Source organism: Penaeus chinensis, chromosome 38 (assembly GCF_019202785.1).
Source record: "Penaeus chinensis breed Huanghai No. 1 chromosome 38, ASM1920278v2, whole genome shotgun sequence".
In the NCBI taxonomy this organism is placed as follows: domain Eukaryota; kingdom Metazoa; phylum Arthropoda; class Malacostraca; order Decapoda; family Penaeidae; genus Penaeus; species Penaeus chinensis.
In genome coordinates this window covers 1,816,886-1,825,149 of record NC_061856.1, presented here as the reverse complement: position 1 = coordinate 1,825,149, position 8,264 = coordinate 1,816,886, and the positions used below count along the sequence as shown (strand labels likewise).

Genomic DNA, 8,264 nt, shown 5'->3' with positions numbered 1-8,264 from the left:
GTAATTGACCTGACCATTTCTATAGAGCTGTATCATTCACACTAAACTTTAGTCTGCATACATTATTAAATAACAATCAGTGGACGACTGTGGTGAAGAAGCACAGGGAAGGAGAAGGCACAGGAAATGACTGCATACACGCGGGAAACTGGAGCACCGATCCAGCTTAAACACTCCTGTTTCTGCAGCAGCAAAATGGTGTTGGGAGACATTTCCCAACTAAACAGCAGTAGTCAACCAACTCGCACACATCAACAGAGTGAACGGGAGAACAGGGTCACAGAAGTGCCAGTGTCCTTGTGAGATCCCAGCTGACAGACTGCCCTTTCTAGATTCCAGACTTACCCTGCACAGAAACCAACATAAACAGATCTGTTGATCTCCAGTCAACCCAAGACAAAGAGGGTATACAAATCTTAAAAGTTAAATCAAACTGATATATGGCCAATAATTTTAATAATAATAACAATAATAATAATAATAATAATAATAATAATATTGATAACAATGATGAAGATGGTGATAATCATTATCCAATTCATCATCATTATAATAATGATAATACTAATAATCATAATAATAATAATTGATAATGATAGTAATAATAACAACAACAACAATAACAATATTAATAATAATAATAATAATAATAATAATAATAATAATAATAATAATAATAATGATAATGATAATGATAATGATAATGATAATGACAATGATAATGATAATGATAATAAAAATAATAATAATAATAATAATAATAATAATAATAATAATAATAATAATAATAATAGTAATAATAATAATAGTAGTAATAATAATAATAATAATAATAATAATAATAATAATAATAATAATAATAATAATAATAATAATAATAATAATAATAATAATAATAATAATAATAATAACAATAACAATAACAATATTAATAATAACAATCTAATAATAATAATAATAATAATAATAATAATAATAATAATAATAATAATAATAATAATAATAATAATAATAATAACGATCATTATATTATTATTATTATTATTATTATTTTTATTATTACTATTACTATTACTATTACTATTACTATTACTATTACTATTACTATTACTATTACTATTACTATTACTATTACTATTACTATTAGTATTAGTATTAGTATTAGCATTAGCATTAGTATTAGCATTAGCATTAGCATTAGTATTAGTATTAGTATTAGTATTAGTATTAGTATTAGTATTAGCATTAGCATTAGTATTAGTATTAGTATTAGCATTAGCATTAGTATTAGTATTAGTATTAGTATTAGTATTAGTATTAGTATTAGTATTAGTATTACTATTACTATTACTATTACTATTACTATTATTATTATTATTATTATTATTATTGTTAATATTATTATTATTATTATTATTATTATTATTATTATTATTATTATTATTATTATTATCATTATTATTATTATTATTATTATTATTATTATTATTATTATTATAACAATAACAATAACAACAACAACAACAATAATAATAATGATGATAATGATAGTAACAGTAATACTAGTGAAAATGATCATCATCATCATTCAAGCTATTAATAGTATTATCATCATCAATAATAATAGAAAAAATACATTAAAAAAATTAAATAATAATAACAATAATAATCATATCAACATCGCCACCAGGGACATGTACTGAGCACTGTCTTTAGTTCTGCGAATTTTGTTTTCCCATAGGCCTAGATGACACTCTAAGCACTCAGTCATCAGGAAGGCAATTCGTAAGGCCTGGATTTCCCTATGCCTTGTTTGTTTGTTTGTTTGTTTTTCTTAATTCTAATGACATTAAGATTGTTGTTATCATTACTAAAATTATGATTATTTCAATGTCATGTAAATATTAATAGCAGCGAAAAATACAAACATATAGCTATTCCCTAAAGTAAAGGAAAAGCAAAATAAAAATTAAGATTGGGAGGATGACTAGTAATTGACTCGTTGGTGACTCAGCTCTCGTGGAGCCACCTATGAGTGAGTCAGATCAACAAATCAGAATTAGAGGGGACGCGGCTTGCTCTTCCATTCCAACCCCGGCGGCACTGGCTTAATACTGGCATTAGTAACCATAATATAAATGATGATCATGATTATGACAATAATTTTCAATGGCGACAATGTTGTTAATAAAGAGAATAAAGAAAGTACTTTTATAATAATATTAAAACGAACCCTAAACCCTGCCTGTCAAAAACTAACCCTCAATTAACCTACTCTCTGCAACAGTAGCATTATATGTCGATTGCATGCTGCTGGTATTTAGCTTAACAATTGTTCTACTCTAACAATTCAACTTTCAGAGCAAAAAATGGCAACATTTTGCACATTTGTGCAAGCCTAGTAATATATTTGAATTATCTAAGCCTAGCAACACTCCAAGCAGACTGAGTATTTATCTTTGCACAAAAACAAGCAAGCCAGGGATGACTGGTCTAAACCATTACCTGTACCGTTTTATTTTCCATCTAAATGAAACTTATTAAAAAATCATTCTCTATTTTTTAAAACTCTAAAGCTCCAACAATATTCAAACTGTGAAAACACACGAAAGGGAGAGCTATCACCGAAGAAAGAGAGTCACAATCTTCAAGCAACTCAGTGCAGGAGATGAACTAAAAGCGAACAACCTCAGAACCAGCCAAGGCAAGATGAGCGGCAATGGAGGAGGGAAGAGGGCCCTGGCCTACCTGCTGCATCACATCCAAGCAGGTTTAATCGGGATAATATTAAAGTGTGAAACTAATGTCTAACGTGTTAACTTCAGATCATAGAATTTGGTAACCAGTGCTGTTATGAATAAAAAAATATACTTCACAAAAAAAGTATAAAATAAAGACTATAACAAAAAATAAAACCAAATTTTTAAATTTCATATTGTGATTTTTCTTCCACCTTGAAATTAGCTTTACCTGAGCTGGTGTGTAATAATAACTCCATCTTAATTAAAATTTACAATTTCTACCTCATCTCAATTATGCTTATCTACACACAGCATGGAAAGAGTTTATCTTTCTTCCATGTGATTGAGCCAGGTTTACCAGAATATTTTCTATTTTTAATTTAGCCCAGTACATTCTTAATAAATCTACCATATTTACAATGTATATCACCAGTATATCTGTAGTAAATATCACAATTTAGAGGAATAAAAGGCAAATATTCATAATTTAGATATCTAAAAGGATTGTCCCATCAATAGTGAATTCCAAAACATTCCTTACTTTAATCAAAATAAAATAAGGACAATAATTAATTAATAAACTTAATAAAAACAATAATCAAATAGCTTTTCCAATAGTCTTGATTGTGATACATATAAAATTGACCTTCACTTCTACTACAATCCATTACTGTCAGAGACCACCATATATATACCTTAGCAACAGTGAGGTATGTATAGCATGTTAGAGGTTATCAAGTGGAAGTACAGACCTTGTGATAGATCCTGTCAAGTGGTTACTGTGGTCTACGCACTTTTGGCATTCCAACAAGAGGCCACACACCTCCAAAACACTGGCTCCTAACAAGTAGGGTCATAACCCCAGGAGGTCACAAAGCCTTCAGAAAATATTTTGTATTTCTCAAGATTTGTCTGCATTTATATATTTTTTTTTATTCTATGAATCCATGTAGAATGAAAAATTATAAATGGAATATCTGGTCAAGGGACTGCAGATGTGCCAGAGGTTTGAGAAAGAGATCACGAACTTACACACGTTGGACACCACTGCTATAAAATCACAGGTCTGGCAGGTTAGAACTTAGATTAGGATTTTTTCCAATGATAGTTCACCAGAGCGGTACAAACTGTACACATGCAGGTAAATTCCACTTTTTTTCTATTCTTTTTTTATTACATACTTTTTAAACATAACTTCTTTATTTCTAGAATTACCACAGATGAAATATGTCTTGGAATGCTTCAATCTATCCTTCCTATACAGTATTTAAAAATATAAATTCTAAGTCAAAAACTACAAAATAAATATTTAAATAAAATTCATAATTTTCCTTCTACATTAGAAACTTCAAATAAACAAAGTAAACTTTCCTCATTGCCTAATTCCTCTAAATATTGCTCTTTCATCACCATTTGTTACGAAGAGCAACGCGCCTCCAGAGACGAAGCCTAAAATCCAGGATAACATGCGAACACAAAATCCAAACCGAACCTTCCCTACCTTCTATTTATTTCCTTGACAGGGACAAGCTCCCCTGTATCCCCCTTTATCAATACTTTGTGCAAACTTACAGAAAACACGACATTAAGAACTATGGCTGTGTGAGGGTGTTGTGGACAAGCAGATGGTATTTTTGTCATTTCCTGGTAAATATGAGGCCACTGCAGATGTACCTGCTTCCTATTCTATTTCTAACGCACCATAAAATGATAGTATCCAATCCCCTCTATCTCCGTGCGTCGCTCTCAGTGACATTAGCCCATCACCATAACCTAGATCCACTAACCGAACCATCAATTAATTAAGCTGTCACCTTCTACCGTCTGCAGAAACCCTTAAAACTACGCCGGACTATTTAAAGTTTAAGACTCGGATCACATTTCGAACATTTATTTTCTTCTGCTTTACGGTGGTTAGTTAGGACCAAGGATGCTTAAATCAGAGATGAAGATGTCATAAAACAGGCAGCCGAGAAAGAAATGATGGAGGAAATGAGCGATAAACACGACCTCAAAATCAGAAATAAAGGGACAAAACCAAAAATAAACAAATATGACCAAAATCCACTCGTAAACTGACACTTGAGCCTTCTTACCTTTCGTCCACATAAGAAGAGGCACGACACCCCAAATATCCCCCCAACGCTGAGCAAACCGACCCCCCCAAGTGCCAGGCCCGCAGCCCCCCCGGGAAACAGCCATAAAGCGAAAAAGAATGCAAATCTGCAGACTGCAACGCCTGGAGCTCGGCCTGGAGAGACAGCATCTCGGGACACGCCACTGACCCTCCTCTCGCCTCGCCTCTCTCTTATCAAAACCCCTTTTGTCACCTCCACCGCACCCTTGAATCACTCTAGACTCACTTGGGAATAAACTTTAGGCTCCTCGTGGATTTAATGAGAGAGAAATGGGAGTTTGAACATGTAAACAAACAATCTTTTGCTCTTGTTGCCTCACGCACAGCTGACAGTGACGTCATCAACGCGTCACAGAAAATGGGAAATTTCTCTCTGATTTTACATATATTTTCCCTTAAATTGCAATAAACCATTCGCAAGAGCTAAATGCCTGTATCAGACATCAATGGTATTTTAATAAGAAATCAAAGATCTTATTTATCTATTTATTGGTTGATAATTTTGTGATTTTCTGCGTTTTATATGAACTTTTATGTGAACAAACTCCAACCGGCATTTCTGTGACACTTGAAAACAAAATTGAAAAGGGAAAATAATTTGTAAGTTTTGGAGTTTTACAGAAATAAAATCATATTTACCTATTTGAGACACTGAATAAGCCCTGGTAATGATAATAACAATAATGATAATGATGATAAAAAAAATTATGATGATTATAATAGTGAAAATTATATTAATGATGATAATGATAGTAATAATAGTAATAATAATAATGATAGTAATGATAATGATAATAACAATAATAACAATAATAATGATAATGATAATGATAATAATCATAATCATAATCATAATCTTAATCATGATAATCATAATGATAATAATGATAGTAATAACAATAATAATGATAGTAATAACAATAATAACACAACAATAATAACAACAGTCATGAAAATAACAGTAACAATAGTAATAGTAATGCTAATATTATCATTATTATTATTGTTCTTATTATTATCATTATCATTATCCTTTAGAAGCAAAATTAAACAGTATGTCACACCAAGAATATTCAATGTAACGAATGGAATCAAACTAAATTATTAATAATTATTATTACTATTATTACTATTATTATTATTATTATTATTATTATTATTATTATTATTATTATTATCATCATCATCATTATCATTATTATTATTAGCAAAATTATCATATTATCATTATTATTATTTTATTACTATCATCATTATCACTATTATTATTGTTATACAAAATGTCATTATTATTATCGGTATGATTATCACTATTAATAACATTATTATTTTTAATTATTTTATGATTATGAATATAATTATTATTATAAATATTATCTTTATCATTATCATCTCCCTTATTATTCTCATTATCAATGTTATTCTTCTCATCATTATTCTCATTATTATTATTATCCATCGGATCATTATTTTCATTATTTATAGTGGTTTTTGTATCGCTGTTGCGGTGGTAGTAATAGCAGTAATACTAATTTGTCAGGCACTTGATACCACTGCTGTCCACCAATGTGTCAGGGTTTGGTTGACTGAAACTCACGATCTGGTTGCACTGTTTATTGGTGCTGAGTGTTGGCGGTCGCGGAGCCTGGACGGAGGTTCCAGCGGCCGGCTTGTGCAGAAGTACCCCCGGGCAGCGGTTAGGCCCGGTGAGGCAGGGCCTGGAGAGCGGCCCCGGGAGAAGGCCGCGTCCGAGCGAGACCGTGACTCGAAGGAGAGGGATTCCATGGGTCAACGGGCGTAACATTGAAGGCTTCTGACCACTCAGACCGCTTGGCACCTATTATTATTATTATTATTTTTATTATTATTATCATGATCATCATCATCGTTATTACCATTAACATGATCCATATAGTTCTATTATTATTATTATCGCAATGATATTTCTCAGTATGATCTTTTATTAGCAATATAAATAGCAAAATAAATATATATATATAATAATAATTAATAATAATAATAATAATAATAATAATAATAATAATAATAATAATAATAATAATAATAATAATATTAATGATAATAATAATAATGAATTTCGAATGGAAAAAAGTCAACATCCAAAAGCCAGTCAGAGAAGCGGACAAGAGCATGGATACTGCGCCCCCTTCCTCCTCCTCCTTCTTCTTCTTCTTCTTCTTTTTCTTCCTCCTCCTCCTCCTCCTCCTCCTCCTCCTCCTCCTCCTCCTTCTCCTCCTCCTCCTCCTCCTCCTCCTCCTTCCTCCTCTTCTTCTTCTTCCCCGTGAGAATGGTACACTTGTGGGTGATGAGCCTCAGTCCTCTGATGCGATTACGAGGTGATTGCAAATACCTTCTGGCTCTTCCTTGCTGGCAAATTAATTAATTAATTAATCATTTCATTTAGTTATATTACATTTGTTACAAAGGTGTTGATACACTTTCAGTCTGAAGATCAAGAAGTACCAGGTAGCGGAAAGGACTTGATTCACCGAGACTATGGCCGTGCCCTCTATCTTGGTCTGACCGAATTCACGTTCGTGAAATTGACGAGAAGAATAACTAGCCATCCAGAGCCCTGAAGGAAGGCACCGACAGAGAGGGTCATTACGATATCAGCTTTCCGGGAAATATCACAACCTTCATGGATGGCTCAGTTGCTCCTTCCATTCCCTCCACAGGCGCCGGAGTTGCAAGAAGGTACGAAGCTTCGTCCATGCGGGTCTCGAACTCCTCATGATTGTAGACGGAGGATGTTGCCATCATGGAAGACCTCTAACTCGTGCGTTCCTGAAGATGACTTTATTGATACTCGGCTGTCGTGAATCCAGGGCAGTCGTGGGCAGCTTGCATCACAGCATGCACCATAATATCTAATATGCACTTGTTATGGTGCTCCTCTCCTTAGTACAGTATTAGACAAGGCTGATGTGTCATTTTAAACAGGGTCCCCAGACACATCGGTATTAATGGAACCGAACTTGCTGACTGACTGATTGGGAGTGCGTCAAAGGGAACAGCCAGTTTTTGGTATGAACTCCTCGCAACACCAATCAGGACTTTTAGGGGAGTTGAGGGGCAGCTGCGGCACACTGAAAACTGGCAAGTGTTGTGCAGCACACTGAAAACAGACAGACAGGCATCGGAAATCACCAACAGTCTGGGCGATCTCGGGAGGTGCCGAGGTCATCTTTCAGAGCATAAGACTGGCAACCATCGTTCATGGCAAGTCACAGGCAGGATTCGCCATAATGAGGAGTACTGTTATGAGCACAGTATTGCACCAGATACCATCCTGCTGCACTGCCCGCATCGATCAAACAACAGGACTTATTTAGACCGTGGGCCAGGGAACGTGGAAGACCGTC

The 8,264-nt window shown here is 33.3% G+C and overlaps 1 protein-coding gene across 2 annotated transcripts in view; it reads right to left on the bottom strand.

The window, feature by feature from the left end:
• The window catches only part of LOC125046069 (CCR4-NOT transcription complex subunit 7-like), a 12,168-nt gene extending 6,959 nt beyond the window's left edge, over positions 1 to 5,209 (bottom strand). Inside the window, exon 1 of one of the 2 annotated variants that reach the window (XM_047643691.1) lies at positions 5,105 to 5,209. The gene's annotated coding sequence lies outside the window, so the exon portion shown is untranslated. The remainder of the gene's footprint in view (positions 1 to 5,104) is intronic. The other variant, XM_047643692.1, reaches the window with a different exon arrangement.
• Between the last annotated feature and the right edge of the window lie 3,055 nt (positions 5,210 to 8,264).